This window comes from Podarcis bocagei, assembly GCF_964188305.1.
Source record: "Podarcis bocagei genome assembly, chromosome: 6".
In the NCBI taxonomy this organism is placed as follows: Eukaryota; Metazoa; Chordata; class Lepidosauria; order Squamata; family Lacertidae; genus Podarcis; species Podarcis bocagei.
The window spans coordinates 55,405,196-55,427,213 of NC_138130.1; the positions used below are offsets into that span (position 1 = coordinate 55,405,196).

Consider the following 22,018-nt stretch of genomic DNA (forward strand, 5'->3'; position numbering starts at 1 on the left):
CTACCCTCACATCTTTTAAACTGCAAGTTTAAAAAAACAAAAAACAAAAGTAAATTTTGAATTCTTCAGCATTTTGAAGCTCATATATTTCCAAAATGTATCCCTTTAAAGGTGTTGTAAGAACGGGTGGCGCTGTGGGGTAGACCACAGAGCCTAGGGCTTGGCGATCAGAAGGTCAGCAGTTCGAATCCCCACGATGGGGTGAGCTCCCGTTGCTCAGTCCCTGCTCCTGCCAACCTAGCAGTTTGAAAGTGCAAGTAGATAAATAGGAACCGCTCCGGTGGGAAGGTAAACGGCATTTTCGTGTGCTCTTCTGGTTCGCCAGAAGCGGCTTAGTCATGCTGGCCACATGACCTGGAAGCTGTACTCCGGCTCCCTTGACCAATAAAGTGAAATGAGCATCGCAACCCCAGAGTCGGCCACGACTGGACCTAATGGTCAGGGGTTCCTTTACCTTTAAGACTGGGGGTATAGAGTTTTGTTCCTCTGTCTCTAAGTAATTCCCATTTTATATGAAGCCAAATTCCAGGGACTAGAAGTGGGTGGCTTTTTCTTTTTTATTTCCTGCAGAATGCTGATCTCCACTAGTATTCAAATTCTACAGTATCCATTCTTAAAATAAGAGCCTTCAATCAACATTCCAGACTAATCACTTGTCCTGCTTCACCTGAAAGATACTACAGCACATAGGAAAGGAACCAAATATATTTCAAAAGCCTTAGATCAGCCCCAAATGACTACTGTTGAATAATCCTGTGGGACACAGGCCACAGTTCTTTCAGGGTCACCAGCCACTCTTACTGGGATAAATTTAGACACAATTTTTAACCAGAAAATGTGTATTTCTTTCATTTTTGAGTTTCTGCTAATCCAGTTTCCTATAAGCTTCATAGTTATTTCAGCTGCCATAGCCCTAGGAGCAGCCATATTTCGGAACCTATCCTGGTGTGAGACTGATTTTTCCCTGGATGCCGAGCTGTAACTCGACATTTGGTGCCCCGTGTGAGGCCTTCGGACTTCACGTTGTTTTTCATTATTCAGCACTCACCAACACGTCGTTCATCCACGTAGTGGATCCCTGGTGAGTGCTCCCGTGTGACTGCCTGTTTTTCATTATTCAGCACTCACCAACACGTCGTTCATCCACGTAGTGGATCCCTGGTGAGTGCTCCCGTGTGATTTCTTTCGGACTTCATGCTGTTTTACAACGTTCAGCTCTCACCTCGCCCCGCAAGGGCTGCAGACGCGTCGTTCATCCACGTAGTGGATCCCTGGTGAAAGCTCCCGTGTGAATGTGATTCTGGACTACGTTACGGACTTATCAGCACTTATCTTCGCCCGGACAGGGCAAAAAGGCGCCTCTCTCTCATCCTCCTACGGATCCCTCGGTAAGTGCTCCCTGCTCTTTTTGCAACTTTGCAATCATGGGAAAGTCTCTCTCTGCACCACAGAAAAAATTTTATAAAGACCTTAAATTCCTTTTGGCCAGTAACAACCTTGCTGTTCGGAAAGCTGACCTTAAGTCCCTTATAATAGCTCTGGACACTCACTGTCCGTGGTTCCCCCAGGACGGAACTTGGGGGTTAGATGATTGGAAAAAAATTGGACATTTCTTTCAAAATCATCCACAAATTGATGTCAAGGTTTTGCATGCCTGGAGTAACGTCTACAAAGCTATGTCGTGCTTAACTCCTTCAAACATTCTTCTGGCTGCGGCAACAGCTTCTTCAAACGCCCCCCCGGTTCCCGCTTTGCCTGCCTCAAACGTTAATCCTAAACCTCCGGACATTCTCTCTTCGGCTCATCCTGTCACTCCCCTGCATTCTTCACTTCCTGCACCTCCCGTTACTACTCCTCTCCAAGAATCTTCGCATTCAGCACCCCCCACTCTTCCAACTCCTGCGCCCAAGGCCTCTGGCACCGCTGTTACTACTCCTCTCCAAGAATCTCTCCGTGCCGCTGCCCCATTGTTGGGTTTTGACTGTACAACTCCTAATCTCTTCCCTGTGATTGCTCCTGCCGCGCCAGGGGGAGGCCCAGCCCGGCACGAACAGTTTGATTTGAGATTCATAAAGGAACTGCATTCCTCTGTCAAGGACAATGGTTTACAATCTCCTTACACCCTGGGCTTGTTTGGCACTATTTTTCAACAAAATTTGATACCAGAGGATGTTAAGCTGTTGGCCCGCACTGTAATGCAGCCTCATCAAATGATTTTGTTTATACAAGCTTGGCACTGGGCCTGCCAACGTCGTGTTGATGGGATTCGGAATAATCTTAATAATGCTGCATTGGCTAATCATCAGGCTGCTTTGGCCGCTGCCGCTGCTGGTGCCGCCCCACCCCCAGCCCCCGTCATGTTAACCCAAGCTGATGTCCTTGATGGGTTAACGGGAGGAGGCAATTTTCTTATTGCTGCCCAACAGCTAACTCTCCAACCTCAGTATTGGGAGGCCACTACATCTGCTGCCCAAGAGACTTTGGCCTCTGTCCCTGATGACAAGAATGAGCGAAGTGGCCTATTGGGAAGCATCAGACAGGGCCCTGCAAAGCCCTATGGACAATTTGTTGATCACTTGTACAATACCTTCAAGCGGCAAGTTCAGGACCTGGCAGCACAAGAACTGATTGTTCGCCAGCTTGCGTTTGCTAGTAAGCAAGCACTGCGCTCTCTAATGGCAACATCAAATATAGCCATTGCTGATATGCTTAAAGCCTGCCAGTCAGTGGGCACTGCTAGCCACGGCCTGCTAGCCACGGCTCTGTCCTCCGCCGTGTCCCAAAATCCTGCAAAGGCTACAACCTGTTGGATTGACAGTGGCTAAAGAAAAAATCCAGCGGACCTTACCTATTACGTACCTGGGACACAAGCTGACAGCATCTGCTGCCATTCCAGTTACGCCTCAACTACAGCTCCCTGATCATGTTAAACTGGTGGATTTACAACGAATTCTTGGACAGCTGAATTGGATAAAGAGTTATTTGGACCTGCCCACCTCTACTTTGTCTCCACTATTTTCTGCCCTTAAAGGACATAAGGATCCAGCAGACAAGATCACAGTCACCTCTGCAATGGATAAAGTCACCTTCCATAGCTGTTCCAGTGTTTCCTGGCACGTTGAAAGGCCATCTTCAACCCTATCGCGTTGGCCCCCCTTCCCCCTGGGAAGCCACCGTTTCTACCACTTATCGTTACAGTTTTGCCGCCTCTTGTTTGGGAAATGAACCTGGCTTTGAAGGATGCCCTCGCTGGATTGGCATCGCTTGGATTTTACCCCCCCAGATCTCTTCTTTTTTTCTCCTCCCTCAGGAGTCCTGCCTTATGATGTGTTCCCCTGAGCATGTACAGAGGGCTGTCTTGGAACTATTGTGGACTCTTGGCAAGGGAGGGGGTGAGGGGATTTCAGTGTGTTCCAGTTGTTTCATTTTTGTGCTTTGGCATGGTTCCCGGACAGAGAGCGGGTTGCAATGTGGTTCTTTAACAGGGCCTGGGAAGACAATGGGCTCTGTTCTCGACCTTGTTGCAATCTTTTTAGTTACAGCAAGTGGAATATGCTTGAAGCGAAAAAAAAAAAAATATGCTTGGCTACTGCCTTTTAGCTGCTGAGAAAAATGATTTTAAAAAGCTTCTCAAAGCTTTGAGTTTTTTTTTGGTGGTGGTATTCTAGCATTCCAGTAAATGCTTTATATAAGATTAGCAATAATATGAAGGACAATCGTATAAGTTTATCACCTGTGTTTTGTTGTTGCAGAAATAGTGTCTTATTGTTTTCGTTTTAATCATAATAGCAAAAAAATTTTTAGGTCATTATCCATATTGTAATTGGACATATGAGTACATTAATGGATCTTCTTGTTTTCTTAATATTACCATTGTGAGTGAAAAGCCTACAAAGAAATCACCTTTGCCTTTTCTGGAACCTACACTCTAGGAATATTGATACCCCTGATAGATAAAATAGATAAGCTCCCAGCGGTCCGTTTGCGCAACAGAAGGGAAGTACAATCACCTATTTCTCAATATACAGGGACAACTATTTCTAGGTCTCTTCTGCCTTCTTTAGGTGCAGCCATGAATTACCGTGATTTGCATAAATTGGCAAACTGGACAGAAAATTTGTTCAATTCCACCATCTTGGCTTTAAAAATGATTAACAAAGAAATGTCAGAAATAAGAAATGTAGTTCTTCAGCATTTTTATGCTTTAAATGTAATCTTTGCCTCTAAAGGTGGAATTTGTGCCTTAATTCATTCTCATTATTGTATGTATATAACTGATCAATCGACCAATATCTCTGCTACTATTGATCATATGGAACAAATGATAGCTCATAATCCTTTGAATCCACCTGAAGGTTTTGATCCATGGGAGTGGTTGTCTTCTTGGTTACCCAATGGAGTATGGTTAAGAAAAGTATTATTGATTGTAATTGCATGTGTTGCTGGATTCGTCGTGGTGTGTTGTTGCATTCAGTGCATACCCTCTTTGATTTCCCAATGCACTGCATGGTGGTACCGACCACGGCCCACCACAGGGGTTACAAGAGGAATTTATGTTGCAAAGTGTAGACGCTTAGGCAATGAAGTGTACGATTTGGACTAATGGTCCCTCTTTTCCTCTAATAATATAAATAAGAAAAGGGGACATGTGGGAAAATGATTGCTTGTACATGAGAGCATGAGCAAAGTTCTTATTGTTACAGGGTGATCTCATAGCTAGAAGCATCCTTGGAGCATGAATAGCGCGTGAACAGCTCGTGCTGTCCCATATGATTGGCTAACGTAGCATGGCCTGATCGCTCGCATGGTCTAGTACCAAGGTCTTTATCTGCTGGCTAGAACAAATTGCTTGACTTGTATTTTTTGTATCCTTACTTGGCTTGTATCTTTCTGATTTTCACACAATAAAAGCTGTGCTGCATTAGCCCGAGGAGCGGCCATATTAGCCCTAGGAGCAGCCATATTTCGGAACCCCTCATGGTGTGAGACTGATTTTTCCCTGGATGCCGAGCTGCAACTCGACAGCTGACGGCATCAGATTTCTGATTTTAAGAACCCTGTGAATGATAATCTTTACCAGTTTCATTCTAGCTTTTTTAAGTATGAGCTTACTGTAACCTCTATGTACCTAGTGGTTCTTGGTTCAACAGAAAGATTGAAGGGAGCAGTTTTGGTAACTCAGTACTGAAGGAAATGTTGCTGGTTTTGTACTTCTTAAATATTCAGAGGCTATGTCTGCAGCTAGGACCTGACATCAAGAAAACACACACAGTAACTGATGAGTGTTGGTGAACGCTGGCTCAAATTAAGTCTTTATCTTAACTTTCCATAGGTATTGCTTGCAGTACAGATTGACATGGAAGAACAGTCTCCTAGAATAGTGAATACAGATTGTAATTATTACCAAACAATGAATCACTACTGTAGACACAGATGAGAAATTTTGATGCCATGTGCCCTAACTAATAAAATAACTTTTGCACCTCCAGTTTTTGACACAATCACTCAGGACAGATCTTGGCAAAATGGAAAGGATTCATAAGATAGCTCAGTGGGTGTGCAAGGTTCTAAAGGAGTAAAAAGCTGAAGGAACTTGTGGGGAATCTGTGATTTGCTCTTTTGACATCTCTCTCTCTCTCTCTCTCTCTCTCTCTCTCTCTCTCTCTTTCTCCTTGTGTGTAGGGCTCACTGTTACGTCTGTGGATATAACATCAAAAATAATGCACGTCAAAAATTAAATGTCTAAATTAATGCCTCTAGATATCAACAGCAGCAGGTCTTTTTGGACTAGCACCCATATGATCTCTGTCCCCTTCAGCAGCAGGTGGAAATAGGCCAGCAAAGCAGGGAGCAGGTGTTGCAGCACTTGAGCAAAGACTCTGCCCTTGACATTTACTCATGGAGCAGAAAAGCCTCACGCAATAGTCATTGTTTGGTCGAACATGCTTAGATTCCCACATGCATATACAAACCCTGTGTGATCAAGGCTCTTGCGGTGAATTCTCAGCAAATTAAGCCAAACACATGAAAATTTCCCTTCCTGCTCAACATGCGGAGATTAAGGGTAATGTTGGTAGGGATATTGGGGGCAGGCTAGCATGTGTGACCCAGGGTTTCTGTTCATGCTGCCTGCTTGCCTTGTTCTGAACTAATATATACATATGGATAAAAGAAAGGTTTCCTATAGGCTGACATGGAATGTACACCAAACTCATCAGCCTCACCAGTGGGCAGAAAGCTTAACACTTTCCTCCCACCATCTTCCTGCCCACCCAAAGTTGCCATTTGTCCTGCTGATAAAAACAAACAAACAAACAAACAAACAAACAAACAAGCATGCAGATACGTAAAAGCAATAATGTCAGGATATCCAATTACGGGCCTCCCACATTTCTGTTGTAGCTTGGCTCTTACTTTAGTGCAAGCATGGCGAGTTTACAGTCCGTGGGTCAGATCTGACCCTCCACACATTTTCATTCATGCTGTGAGATGTACTGATTTCCTAAAGCAGGTCCCGTGTTGTAAGCTTACCAACACAGTGCTTGGCTCCAGATCACGTGGAAAATGTATTTTTCTACACATTAGTATAAATCTTTGTGGCTGTCTATGGAACAAGAAAAGTATAGCATGGGACATCTTTAATTTTAGATGTTCCTAATGAGCACTTAAGAGAAGAAAGATAAAGCCTTTTGAAATAATAACACCGGGCATGATGCAGCCAGATTAAGTGCTTTCCACTTTCACACCCGTCTTAATTGTGGCTGGATCGCAACCCAGCTATTATTGGGAGGGGAGGAGGTCAAGGAGAGGGTTGCTTTCAAGCTACTAATCAATCACACGCAGGCACCCAATGAGTTACCAGCCTTTATTGGCTTCTTCTCTGGCACCAGATACAGAACATCAAACAGCAAGTCTAAAACACAGCATATTCTCTTCCCTCCTCCCTGGCAGGTTTATAGGGGTGGGGAATTCTGGCAACCAGCCAGCCCCATCACATGCTATCCACTCTGGGAACTAATTGTTACCACCTGCCTGAGGGGCCTCACCCAGCGATACTTCCTCACAGGATCATGACTTCATGACAGAGGAGACCCAAGTAAAAGGTCCATGACGCCATATGTACTTTTGTTGAACAGGGGTACTCAGTACTGCAGGAACAGCTGTATGAATTTCCCCAAGTTTAAAAGGCAACTTACAGCACTTGGGAAGCAGCAGCTGTTAGACAAGAATAAATACAACTCACACAAGCCATTGGAAACTCATTAAAAAAGTACTAGAGCAGTTAAGTAGTACTGGAGCAATTCAGTTAAAACTATTAAATTGTGATCAAAGGGCAAAACAAAAAACAAAAAAACAACCCAAGCCATCTGAACACTTGGAATGTAATTAAATTGCATTACAATTAACAAATGCTGCATATGCACCATACATTTAAAGCACACTACAGTTTACCCCTCAGAGAGTTACAGTTCCTAGCAACCTAATAAATTACGTTTCCCAGGATTCTTGGGGAAGGGGGATAGGTTTTAAATTTATGTTGTGTACGCCTTTGTAACTCTTTGAACCTTTGTAACTCTTGAGTGCGTGCTTCTTTCCTTGCTAAATGAAGAAACCCATCTATGAGGCAGTGGTAAAGGGAAGATATGGGCAGGCCCCATAAGAATGCAGTTTTGTTTTGTTTTTTATTAGAGACCACTTGTGCTTCTTTCAGCCACACTTAAGGCCTGTGTAGTTGTGGCCTCATTCATTGACCTATATTGGTGCCCCCCACCCCCAGACAGAATGGTAATTACCATGGTTTTGTGTTTAATTCCCCTGTTGTTGTGTGGGTTGGCTTCTTTCTTTGAGCCACATGGAGCTCTTTTCAAAACAAAGTAGTGTTCTTTGGTGCATCCATTGTCTGCCTGAGGCACATTGTGATCTCCAAGTTGATTTGTGGTGGGCTGGTGGATGGATGCATATGCTGACTTCCAAACTTATAATCACGGTTATGTGTCCTATGCACCCAACACTCTGCAACCAGAGCTACAATTGTTACAGGGGAAGGAAATGGTTTGCTCAGTATTGACCCTCCTTGTCTCTATGTATGTGTTCAAAAGCGTGGCACAAAACTCTTTTTAAAGTATGCCCGTGGATGTTCTTGAGAAGCTACATTGCAGGATCTTTGTAGAATACAAACAACCATATAATTTATTGTTCCATTCTTGCGACAAATCAGATTCCCGCCACCCTAATGAATCATCCCATATATACTATCCTTCTTTTCCTCCTCCGTCCCCACCCTATAGTGGGCAAGAAGAAAAGGACAGAATTCCATGTTTAAAAATAAAGTATCCCATGGAAATCCCTTTCAAGTGGAGCTCACTTTCATTTCCTCTTCAGATGCCCATTTCTGTGGCTTCATAATCCCAGTGTAATGCAAGTTAGCCCTTTTCACAAAGAGTGTATTATGTTTTCTGCATAGAGGAGGGAAGTCTCCCCACCCCCAACTTTAAAGGTTCGTATCTATGAGCTGAAGCAGCTGCTTTAGTCAGTAGGCTAAATAAATAGCGCTCATATGGAAAGAGTTAGACACTCCCGTCAAGTAGATGCGGGTGAAGAGGGATATGTATTTGGTGATGCTGTGTGAACGAAAGGGTCCTGCAGAGGGCCTGGGAGGAGTTTCCTGACCTCATTTGTCCATTAGGGTTGAATAGAAGCTCCTGTTGTTTGTCTGGCTCCACATCAACCCCAGCTGCTTGAAATAAAATGACCTCTCAGCTCTCTGCATTTCACACCAGTACAGAAGTAGGCCTGTGCACATGGACACCTTTTCATCCATAACCTGCACACTTTCAGCAGGACAAAGAGCCTTTCGCTAGCTCTCTTAATCCCCACCGAGAGCAAGAAAGACCTATTCTCACTCTGCCTTTTTGTACGCAGACCAAAATATATACAGTAGTATATTTTCACCTTGGTATTGATTCAGCTTCTCAGTTTGCCTATTAATAAAAGGATAGGATGGTGTATCCAGTTCCATATTACAGAGCAAACACATTTGCATCTGAGTACAGTGGTACCTCAGGTTAAGTACTTAATTCGTTCCGGAGGTCTGTACTTAACCTGAAACTGTTCTTAACCTGAAGCACCACTTTAGCTAATGGGGCCTCCTGCCGCTGCTGCACTGCACGATTTCTGTTCTCATCCTGAAGCAAAGTTCTTAACCTGAGGTAATATTTCTGGGTTAGCGGAGTCTGTAACCTGAAGCGTATGTAACCTGAAGCGTATGTAACCCGAGGTACCACTGTATTGATAGCAGTCTACAAAATGCAAACATGTGACAATGGACCACATATATTTTCCATTGCTCCAGAGGGTAGGACCAAATTGACAGGCTTAAATTGCAAGAAAAAGGATTCTGATGAAGAATTAGAAGGGATTTCTTGATACAGACAGACTGCCTCAGAAGATGTTGGACTTTGTTAAGCATATGCAGGAATCCTGTAGTCGTTCTGTTTCAGCCGGCATGGACTGCGTGGCCTTTCATGTCCCTTACAACTCTCTAATTCTATGGCTTCATCTGGACTACACATGTAAAGCCATATCATGCCATTTTAATTGTTACAGTTTCCCCTAAAGAATCATGGGAACTGTAGTTTGCTTAGGGTGCTGAAGAATCGTTAGCCTTACCCACCCCACCCCCTGGATTTATGTTAGGGGGGCAGGACACCCACCTGTCATCATCTTCTGTTTGGCTTTTTCTAGCAGATTCGGAATGAAATGTCTCAACAACAGTTGTTTTAAATTACTTTATTTTGACCCCAAGTACTCAGAAAGATCTGTCAAAATCTTTCTACAATTTCTACTTTTAATTAAGTGTTTTTGTTTATTTATTTGATTTAGGGGGGCAGAGAAGAAGAAGAAGAAGAAGAAGAAGAAGAAGAAGAAGAAGAAGAAGAAGAAGAAGAAGAGTTTGGATTTGATATCCCGCTTTATCACTACCCTAAGGAGTCTCAAAGCAGCTAACATTCTCCCTTCCCTTCCTCCCCCACAACAAACACTCTGTGAGGTGAGTGGGGCTGACAGACTTCAAAGAAGTGTGACTGGCTCAAGGTCACCCAGCAGCTGCATGTGGAGGAGCGGAGACGCGAACCTGGTTCCCCAGATTACAAGACTACTGCTCTTAACCACTACACCACACTGGCTAACAGTTCCCGTGCCCCCTGGCTGCATCCATGCCTATCCCTATTCCTCTCACACAGCTACAATTCCAGCTCCCTTTGAAGAGAGATTTAGTGTTAAACCACTCTGAGACCTGTAGCTCTGTGGGGGGAATAGAGATCACCTAACAACTCTCAGTAGTAGTAGTAGTAATTTTATTATTTATACCCTACCCATCTGGCTGGGTTTCCCCAGCCACTCTGGGCAGCGTCCAGAAAAATATAAGAACATAATAAAATGTCAAACATTAAAAACTTCTCGATGAAAAGCTGCCTTCAGATGTCTTCTATAAGTAGTGTAGTTCTTTATCTCCTTGACATCTGATGGGAGGACGTTCCACAGGGAGAGCGCCACACTACCTTTTACAAGCCAGAGTTCCCAAGATTCTTTGTAGGAAGCCATGACTGTTGGCAGTGCTTTAAATGTGTAGTTCAGTTCGGATGACTATCATGTTGGCAGCTACAGTATCTGTAACCTTTCCATACTGGGAAATAAGTTTGAAAAATAAAGGAAGGAATAAATTTGTTGTTGTTGGAAATACAAAGCACAAGAAAGCACTAAGAGACACGAGAGCTTATTATTTGAACCTTGTGTCCTCAGTAGATAGCACAAATATTTTGCTAGCCCTGGTGAGCAAACCCTTGGGAAGTAATGCCTTGAGGCAAACATCAGTCATGTAGAAAGGCAGCAATGGGCCATAAAATGGTACTGAATAGCCAACTTCCATCTCTTTATACACTCCACTGTGAAAGTACAGCCTCACTAACTTTGAAGGCAATTTAAAATTAACTTAAAGTCTATTCTATAGGAAGTAGATAGATGTAAGAATAGAGTGTGGAAACAAGTTCACTGAAGAAACCAACATGAAAATGTTGTGCTCATTCTATCAGTGCAGAAAGTGTATCTTTAATTTATGACCAAGACCTCATCTGCACTAGATATTAAAGCAGTAGCATATCATTTTAAACATTCATGGCTTCTCCCACAGAATCCTGGGAACTGTAGTTTGTTAAGAATGCTGAGACTTGTTAGGAGAACCCTAGTCCCCTCAGAGGGCTACAATTCCCAGAGTGGTTTAACAGACAACCCCTCTCCCAGGAGACTCTGGGAATTGTATCTGAGAGCAATCGGGGTCTCCTAGCAACTGTCAGCATCCTTAACAAACTTCAGTTCTTGGGATTCTTTGGGGGAAACCATGACTGTTTAACGTGGCATGGTTCTGCTTTAAATGTATAGTATGGACAGGGCCCAAGTGTTTGGGAGAATTATGATACTAGAAGATCGTGCATTTCCATTTATTGTTAAATAAAATAGTTATTATTAAAAATAGAAAAAGGCATGGGAGGAGCCTATTGCAATTTAGTGTCTGAACATAATTTGTGATTAGTATACTGACTAACTTAATTAAAATGCTATTTTCCTGGCAGACTCTAAATTGCTGCTAAAGAAGATGCAATTAAGGTGCTAATCCGATGACATTTTCTTTTTTGTAGAATCATTGTGTTTTTGAGGCTTCTCTTGAGATCCTCTCCCCAACCTGACCAAAAGGATTTTGATTATTGATTATGTAAAAGTTTTTCCTCTGTTTAGAGCCTATAGCTGTTTCCACATCTGTTTACTCTAGCTCCAGTGCACTCCCACTGCTGGTGTTTGAAGCTGTGTATAATGATGTCAGTCACAATCCATATCTGCCCTCTGCTTTCTTGAGAAATACTGCTGTTTGATCCATTTCCCCTCAAACCAGCTTCCATCCAATTTGAAAACATAAGCTACATTCATTTCACAGTTAATCTGAGGTGCATAGTTTTGAGACAGTCGTTGCACATACACAGATGACAGTTTGATGAATAGAAGTTGGGGTGGTAGCAGGCAGGGGAAAAGCAAACAGGTAATGTACATCAGGTGAAGACAATCCCTCTGGTGTGGTGTGTACAGCAATGTGCAAATGTGACTTTCAACAGAGTGGGGAAAATATGTTGTACTGTCATGGACTGGTTGGACGCAGAGGAATGGTGGGAGGAACCAGCTGGGGAACCCCAGTGGCATAGCTAGGGGGGGACAGGGAGGGCAGACCGCCCCAGGTAGCGCTCACAATCCGCTTAGGCCGTTTAAAAGGAACCCCCAAGGGAAGACAGCTCAGAGCCCAGGGAGTGGTGATGAGACAACAATGAGTGGTCAGAGGGAGAAGACGGGGTGTCAGAAGCTGAAGAAGTTCCAGGGCCTAGTGAACTGGGTGAGTTTGTGGCAGACAGAAGTCCAGAATCAGAGGCAGAAGGAGTAGGAGGAGGGAGGCCAAGAAGCAGAAATGAGTCAGGCAGGGTGTTTCTCCCTCCTGTTGTGACAAGCTCCCCTCTTCCCTTGTCGCCCATAACCAGAAGAGGACTGAAAAGGGCAGAGCAGTGACAGGCTTCACACAGGCATCATCTTCAATTGCTTGGGGAAAGCCCTGGAGAGAAGAGACTTAGATGGCTGTTTGAAGGGGAGAACGTTCAGTCTCGGCAACAGATTTCATGGGGTGAGAGCTACCAGAGTTGAGCTGCTGTGCTCATTAGGCCTGACACTCCACCAAGTCTGTGAAGATCATAGACCCTCTAAGTGTCCCTAATTTCCAGGGACGTTCCTGATTTAGAGAAGCCATCCTGGTTTCTGATTTAATCCTGGAATGTACCACTTTTCCTTAATGTTTAATGTTGAATTATGTTTTCATAAATGTTGGAAGCTGCCCAGAGTGGCTGGGGCAACCCAGTAAGATGTGTGGGGTATAAATAGTAAAATTATCATTATGGAATGGGACGTCCCTATTTTCATCGGAGAAATGTTGGAGGTTATGAGATCATGGTTTTGCTAATAAAAAGTTAACTCTAACTTGAACAGTGTGACTTAATGGTTTGTTCACTCTGTGACAATCAATGACCTATATGAAGAATAGTATGCTATAAAGTCCTTCTGTCTTTGAAGGCTATGCCTTCTATGTTCTTACATCAATGTCTCAGTCATAGTTTTTTTTAACACAAGATGTATGTTGTTGTTGTTGTTGTTTTATTTGTACTCCGCCCATCTGACTGGGTTGCCCTAGCCATTCTGGGTGGATTCCAACAAATATAAAAGCATAATAAAACACCAATAAAATAAAACATTTTAAACATTTTTTAAAACTATAAAATAATTTTTCTGTATAGTAATTTGCAGTTGGTTTCACAGTCTTTGGTTTCCTCCCACCAATCAGCTTTTCTTCCCTCTCCTTTCATGTCATATTAGCATCACTTGCAAATAAAATGGGCTTTCTTAAACCAGCTGCTGATAAATTCTCCTGAAGGCCGTAAGTTAAATGAATAAATGTGACATTGTGTTGAGGACATGAAATAAAGAAGCAGGTGAATTCATTCAACTGACCAAATAAGGGCACCACATGGTTTTGTTCAGATTAGCATCTACTCCTCACTGTATTTCCAAAGGCGCATCTCAATATGGGACATCACTTCACTGGGAAGTAGGGCAGATCTTGTTTACTGGCAGAAATGTTGATGCTTTTGTTTTTTTCCTGTTTGACTAAGGCATGTTATTAAATGAAGAAGCTTAGATGCTTCACACAAAAGGTCTCCCATCAATAGGGCAGTGGGGGTGGTGTAGCTGATAATCCAGTGCAAGTCAGCTGGAAAAACAATTACTGTGACCTTCCCCAGGCTGAGAAGTTCAATTGGGCCCTGCCCTGCCTTCTCCATCACAAGGAAAGACAGTTTAAAAAGAAGCAAAATAAATATTTTAAATTTCCACTGGGGTGCCCTTCCCCTCCCCTCCCCTCCCCACCCCCCCAAAAAAACCCCAGAAATTGAGGCAAGATACACATGGGTTTTGGGGTGGTGTTTTCTGTCTAAAAATGTCAAGATTTAAGATTTACCACTGTTCCTTTGAGATGTTTGCTTTAAGGCAACAATTCCTTTCTTAGATTTGCTGTTCATGATACAGTCCTACCGGCAAGCATATCGAAGAAGCCATCACAGTTTTGAATGAAAGAACAACCCTGCCTTTCTTGGGAACAAAGTAATTTCTTTGCTGTTTATGGACAGACCTCTGTCCAAGCAGAACTACCATGACTGCTGTGATTCTCAACCGACAGCTGTAGGCTAGTATTTTAGTTATTCAGCTCCTCACATTCTAAGTCCATGCCAGGGTTTGCTACAAATATTATGCATAATTGACAATGCAGTTTGCTCTTATTAATAGTGCAGCATTAAATTGTTCCGTTCAGCTGCTATTAGAGAGAATGAAGACCATTGCTTAAATACGAAAGGCACATTTTCTCATTCTTTAAAACTTTCTTGAAAAAGATACAGGTTTAGGACTGGAAAAGGTATCGGAAAGACTCGTAACATCATGGGACCAGTTTCCCATTAAGGGAACAAGCCTGATATCAGAGATACAGGATTGTATTCAACAAAGTCACCCTGTTAGAGCAAGGACTGCCACCTGCACAATCACACAATGCTTCCCCCTTCCCCTCCCAAATCTCAAAGAGATGGTTGAGGGGACAGGTGGGGAGGGGGACAGGTAGAGAAAGAGGGAGTCCTATTGCACAGGCAGAAGTATTTGCACTTTGTAGGATACAACTTCATACCTCTGAAATCAGGCATGTTCTCTTAATGCAGGGGTCAGCAAACTTTTTCAGCAGGGGGCCGATCCACTGTCCCTCAGACCTTGTGGGGGTCCAAACTATATTTTGAAAAATATATATGAATGAATTCATATGCCTCACAAATAACCCAGAGATGCATTTAAAATAAAAGGACACATTCTACTCATGTAAAAACACGCTGATTACTGGACCATCTGCAGGCCGGATTTAGAAGGCGATTGGGCTGGATCTGGCCTCCAGGCCTTAGTTTGCCTACCCATGTCTTAATGGAAAACTGGGCCACTGTTACTTACGTATACCACTGGCTATAATTTTCTAGATTTTTCTGCTACTAGTGAAGGGGTGAAGGTCAGGATGACCAATGGAGAGCCAGACCAGAGCCAGGCTAAGAACCTCTGAAGCCATATTATAGAGCCATCTAAAAGCTAAAAGCATAAAGCCATTTTAGAAAGCTAAAGACTATTTCTCTTTCTCCTGTTTGCCACTTTGCCACCTTTTGCAGAGGCAGCTAGCTTGCAAGGATGTGGTTAGGGTAGCTTGCACCTGAGGTTAAGCCATTTCTGAGAAACGACCCCTGACAAAGGCAAGTAGCAGGATGTTTGCTGACCACCGGGCTCCAGATATAACTCTTAAGTGAGAAGGTGCTAAACCACACGACTCGCTTCGGTACATTTCTAGGAAGCAGAGGGCTCAGGGGTATTTCCTGGAACTAGTAAATAGGTTAAGCAGTTTATAAGCTTCTGGCGCCATCTAGTGGATAGGGCAAGCTTGGAACCAAACACGGCAGCCACCAATCTGATTGGTTGAGCTTTAATGAATATGCATCAAAGACCATAGGAAATTGTCAATCATTGGCTAAAGGGATGCCAAGGGGCTGAACTGTGCTTTGCAAAAAGGTATATAAGTTAGCTGCATTTTCTCATTTTCTTAAATGCACCCTTTGCTTTTGTCTGACAAAACCAAATAAAAAAAAAAACTTTTTCTTTAAGAAACTTTGCTGCCTGGTTTTTACATTCCTGGTCTGTATTTCTGCAGTCCCTTTCACTAGAAGACACTAGCCAGACCACTGTGGGGGTTTTTTTAGTTGCTTAATAAATCCATGTCTGTATGTAATAAATTAAAGCTCCTATGTCGCATGAACAATTAACATTTGAAGCGAAATGGAAGTTAGAATGCTTGAGATGCACATTTACAAAATAGTATTATTTTCAAATGACTGAAGAGGAACATAACTCGGGAATTCACAGGATAACAATTGACTGTAAGTAAAATTATCATCTTCTTGAAAACTATTATTTCTAAAACATTTGGCTACAAGAGCTAACTGAAAGTGAAGTCAATGCATGCCTTATCACCCATCACTGATCTTTATAAGGCTGACTTTTTTGTGTTCTTATAAGCAAACTCACTTGCATGATCCTGCATCGCTACAACAAGAGATGAGGTGAGAGATGCCTACAATCTCAAAGTCCATCCTAGGATGAATAGATGTGTCAAGTGACTAGGAAGGATCTTTCTAGGCCTGCCATTTCCTCCCACTCAGTATAAATAAGGTACCCAATAACCAAATAGTAAGGAATCGAGGCAATGGTGCAAGATGAGTCTATAGTGGATAGATCATGAAATCACAAATGAGGTGTAATGACCCCTGGGGGAGCATCAAAGGGAACTCTGTGTGAGACGACAACGGGGTCAGGCCCCCTTCACATCACAGATAAAGCAATGTGGGTTAGAAGCTGAGAGTAGAAGTTAACATAAGTGACAAACAAAAAGGAGAGCAATGGCTGATATCTGTTTGAATCCAGTGGAAATGGCAAGACCCCCTTGGAGTGTAATTCAGTGGACCCCTCCTACACAGGCTCAGGTTGTATATGTGTGTAAATAAACCATATATCATAAAGACACCACAGTCACAGCTGTGCCTCATTTTCCCAAAGGAAACACAGATCCTGGATAAGCGTGCCTGGAACTCCCTGGAATTTCACACCACTCTGAGATTGGGGGATGGCGTGTAACCATACAGTGGAACCTTGGTTCTCAAACGGCTGAGTTGACGAACAAATCGGCTCCCAAATGTTCTGTTTTCCGAACGTTTTTCAGAAGCTGAACATCCGACACAGCTTCCGCTTGAGTGCAGGAAGCTCTTGCAGCTAATCGGAAGCCATGCCTTGGTTTTCAAACAGTTTTGGGAGTCAAATGGACTTCCAGAACAGATTAAGTCCAAGAACCAAGGTTCCACTGTATTTGTATATATTACTTGCCTGGAAAGCTGCACTGCAAGTTTCAAAGAAATGTGAATCTTTAAGAGATGCCTGTGTTTTGGTTCTCAATTTGTTTTGGAAAGTGTGATTTAAGTGGATTTGCCTTGAAATGCAAACTGAATCAAATATCTCCCCATCCCTACCTAGGAGTAAGCCCCCATTGAATCCAGTGCAACTGAATCCTGAGTGAACCTGCAGAAGATGGTGTGCTTTGACGCTGATGTTGTGCTCAAGCATAGAACTGTGATTTCTGAGTTAACTGAGTTCATTTTAAGGTGTCACAAATACAAAGAGTTATGGAATCATCAGGAAAGACATTAATGGCCTGAACTGGCTGACCTGATCTTTTCGAGCAAAGAAAGAACCGTATTTGAAGCAGTTAATGGATGGCTTTCTCAACACTTCTCTCCTGGCAGTAAAGTACACACAGTAAGTATAAAATATGCCGTCAGATCTCAAAGCTGAAATAATTTGATGCTAGGCTTGCAGTTTCATTTTGATTAATCTCTCTAAAGTAAGAGGCTTTCAGAAACAGAACATAGTATTACAGGGAGCAGGGGGTTGCAAAATATTTATGTAAACATATATTCAAGTTAACATCAGTTCTTTTCACACTGGCATACCTCTACATGACATGGTGAGGAACTACACTATGGTAAACAGTTTGCAGTTCTTAATAACTAGAGGTCTACAGGGGGCTGTTGTAAGAGAACTGAATCTTATGTCAGCTGCTGAAAGTCTGTTATATATATTTCCCCTATCGATAGCCATTTGGATGACATTTGGCCATAAGGCACCTTGCTGAAGCTAAGGAGGTCTGAGTCAGGACCTCTTGGGTGCCATGTTGGAAGAAAAGCGAGATACAGTGTAAATGTAAGAAAATAAACCATAAACACAATAAATCCCCAACCAACAACTCTGATTAATGCAAATCAAGATCCTTAATTAAGGAGGGTCTGTCCCCCCCCCTTGATTTTCACTCTCTTTGTTTTTGATTACTCTGACACAAATCAGATTATCTTACCAGAATACCTGACTATGGAAGTACATTAATCTGAATATTTATCCAACTACAGACAACTAAACAACAATCTTTAACCTTGCAGCCTCCCCACTGAGTGTTGGAGCCAACTCATTATATAATGTTGGACTAATCTCTCAGTTTTTCATTTCTAGTCTTAAATTTGGCTCTTTTCATTTCTGCATCAGTTTGGGTTTTGGGGTTTTTTTAAAGTCATCACTAGAATTCACTCGCATTTAGTGCACATGCTCCTAATACTCAATTTTTTTGTATGAAATTTTGCCTAATAGCTACATTTTTGCAAGCAATTTCCCCCAGTATAATGCAGTTTTGCTATTCTCATTAATAAATGCATTATTATGCATACTTTTATCTTATATATTCATTTGGAGACCTACATTGCAAGTGTGAATTTTGAAGAATAGCTACATTTTAGTCTGTGATGTGTAAATTGGGTAGATTTGCATTAATGTATGAACTGAGCCAAATTTCTCCCCCATCCTATTCACTGAATTTTTGCTGATCAACAACAGCATTTTCTGAAACAGTTGCTTCCTCTGAATTATGGGCAGATTCTCTAGACTGCGACATCATCCTTTCAGAGTGCCTAGTGTGCTTATCCATTTTCAACACACTGTCCTGCAGCATCTTGAAAGCCGAACATTTAGGGACAAGGTTGTATTAATTACATTAAGTGAGACATAGAATGATTATGATTTGATTGTACTAGTCATTTCCATGTTTAATTCAATAAACCCTCTGCCCCCATTTTATTAATTTATTGGAGCTACTTCCAAATTTCCTGTCTGCTGCTCTGGAGTGTCGCAGAATGTAGGTCACAGCTGCCGCAGCTTGGGCTAAGCAAACTGAGTTGCTTACTTCCAAGTGGACAAGTGTTCTCATACAAATTGGCACTTTCTTTGAAAGAAGAGCACCAAAACCAGTGACTGCACCTAGAAAACCTTCTCCTTTTGTCCTCTTCTAGACTAAAGTTCAGTCATTCTCATTGGCTGCATTTGGATGACATGCTAAACCATAGTTTAGTGTGATATGAACGAAACATGATGAGCCTCAAGCTCATTGTCCCTGCTCCCCCCCCCCCCCCCGTTCCCAGCTTGGGTTTGAGAATTTTAGAAGCTTCTGCTTCCATTTTTTGTTAACCAAAGCTTGCCATGTCATTCCAACTGACAGACTGACGTTAATGTTGGATCTTGATATAAGAAGCCAGGATGGAGAATGTTGCAGAGGACCCACATTCCAGGAACAACAAAAGCTGAACTGAAAACAATAGACTGGGATAAGATGAAATCACTTTAATGCTAGGTCTAGACTAGGTTTAGATTAATGAGCTTTTTTTTTCATATCCTAATTGCGATATGGTTAACTGATACAACTTTTAATAATATCATCACAATATACTGTATGTTAAAATTGCTGCTTTTCAAAGTAATTTAGTTTTGGGCTAGGCAGTGAACCTGTTAAAAAGAAAATGGGGGGCATTTTTGTATCACATCGGGGGACCTGTGGGCACATTCAGTAAAAATGTTTTAAAATATTTATTTCTTTTTAATGGAAAATAGGTGGGGCTTGGAGGGCCATAATGGTTTCACATCAGGAGACCCATAGGGAACAATCTATGCTTCTTTAGAACACTAAAAAAATACAGACATCAAAATCTGTACATTTTTATAAGATGACCATGTGGGGGGAGAACTTAGGGAGACCTAAAAAAAACCACTATTGGCGACTGGATACAGCCCACAAGCTATGTGTTAGCCACCCCTGCTGTAGAGTTTGTTCCTACACAGCTTACCAGTGAGTCAACTACACTTCTGGTTGATTGCTAATGCTTTACCAAAAATCCTAATTGCATATTTCTAGCTAATCACAAAACATTAAGGGTTTGAAGAATGTAGTTCTGGAACCGACAGCAGGGCAACCTAGATATTACAAAACATAGCTTGTGTGTGAAATGTGACTAGTGGGGTGATTTAAAGCACAGCATAGGTGGGGAGGACACAGTTCAGGGGAGGGGAGGAGATACAAATATAATTCTTGCATTTGACTTTTTATTATTAGCTTCTCATAGTTGACTGTATTGCTAAAATTCTAATAAAGCAGTACCCACAATACAACCTTTTCAATTAAAAAAAGATACAATGCCTCTATCCTGTGGTTTTCATGCATGCCGACTTTGTTTTTCTTTCTGTTGACATACAAGCCATCCTTCCATATTCAGCTGCTTGCAAACACTGTGCCTCAGGCAAGAGTATTCTTCACTCACCAAGTACACTTGTTTTCCTGGCTTTGCTTGCCGTGATCAGATTGGATCTGAAATGTTTTTGTTTTCTAATATTATTTTGTATCTCTTTCCTCTGCTCAAAACACAGATTAGTGTAAGATGTGATTCAACTAGACAACTGAATTTGGAATCCTGCTTCTTCTGGGGGAGCTGATGGAGGGAGGAAGAAAACACCAGTGTTTGGAAGATCTAGGGTGCCTGGTGGCCTTTTTCTGACCCTGGTTTGCCGTCAAAAATGGTAGAAAAGCCCAAACTGTACTAGACAGCAGCTCACTACAAACTGTCGCTTTGTTGATCACACCTGAACTGAGTGCACCTCATCAGCTGCAGAAGCAAACAAAGTTGTCACGGCTGCGATTGACTCCTATGGATATTAACACAGTGAACGCCATGACTAATGCAGTGCAGCTTAGTGCTGCAAGCAAGACCACTGAGAGGCAGGAAGTCTTGCCACAGTGGTGCCCAACACTGTCTAAGAGGATAACACATGTAAAGTTCAGCTGCATTGTCCTTCCATCAAGTTCGGTATCACCAGGATGCAATTTAGCTTAGATTGACATCTAAGAACCTTAAGGGTTTCTCCAGGACCAGACTAATGTGAGTCTCCGGCCAAAATGGTGCTGCTATGAGACAGGACCAAATAATTGCCAGTGTTAGTACTCTGATTTGCCAAGCGTTGAGTAATTAATATGAAGAGGGGTGTAGCTTGCATGGCCACCTTGGTTGCCAACCATCTGTTGCATTAGAGGCCCTTGCTTCCTCCCACATTCTGGCACCTGCTTGAAAGTGGAGGGATAAGTACAGGATGGTGATGAGAACACCTTACTTAGCCTTTCGAAGTGCACGACCCATAAAACGCAGGGGCCCGTGGCTGTGATCAACTCTCTGCTTGCATCATCCTCCGTGGCATATGACTGCATAGGGCTAGAGATAGGAAGGCTAACTATATTGGCCTTTTCAAAAAAATATACGGAAATTATGTGTTGTACATGAACAAATAGTGAATTAATGTGGCAGTTCCCTAATAGAAAATTGAGATATAGCTATCATTATCTGGGTGACTCAGTTTCCTGCCCCAGAGAGCAGATGGTGTGGTTAATGGCATGGTGGGAATATGGTTAGTGTCTGCCTAGTAGGGTGAATGCAGCACGTTAACAGGAAACTGTGTGTGCTGGCTGATTTAAGGGTCTCCTGGCACAAAAGATGTTCGTCTCCAGTCCTTGTGCTGGTGTGGGCTGAATGTAATCAAGCTGTAACAGCTCTGGAAATTCTCACAGCTGATGGCAAGGCATGTGGTAGGTGACCTGGCGGTTTCCCAATCTAATCGGTCTCAATATAAAAGATAATGTGTCTCCATAACGCTTAAAACACACACCCTAAAACCATAATGATTGATACTCCTGTCTAATGAAAGCTGCCTAATGTGAATCTATTTCTAACAGGTTTTGAATTACTTGTCATTAACTGGACTATTACTGGAAAACAGTAACATATTTTATAGGTTAGGTATCCTTCTTGATTGAATTCAGTATCTACAATGACTTCTGTTAAAACTGCATGCTATAATCTGGCCATGGCTTTCAAACCTACAGTGTGAAAGG

At 42.5% G+C, this 22,018-nt stretch overlaps 1 long non-coding RNA gene across 2 annotated transcripts in view; it reads right to left on the reverse strand.

The window, feature by feature from the left end:
- LOC308589954 overlaps window positions 1-22,018 on the reverse strand; it is a 58,716-nt gene that overhangs the window by 10,692 nt on the left and 26,006 nt on the right. The window contains exon 3 of one of the 2 annotated variants that reach the window (XR_014009578.1): window positions 10,625-10,684. The exons of the other annotated variant lie outside the window; for it this stretch is intronic. This is a non-coding gene — a long non-coding RNA (uncharacterized lncRNA). Of the gene's footprint in view, window positions 1-10,624; window positions 10,685-22,018 lie in introns of those variants that run through there. 2 annotated transcript variants of the gene reach the window in all.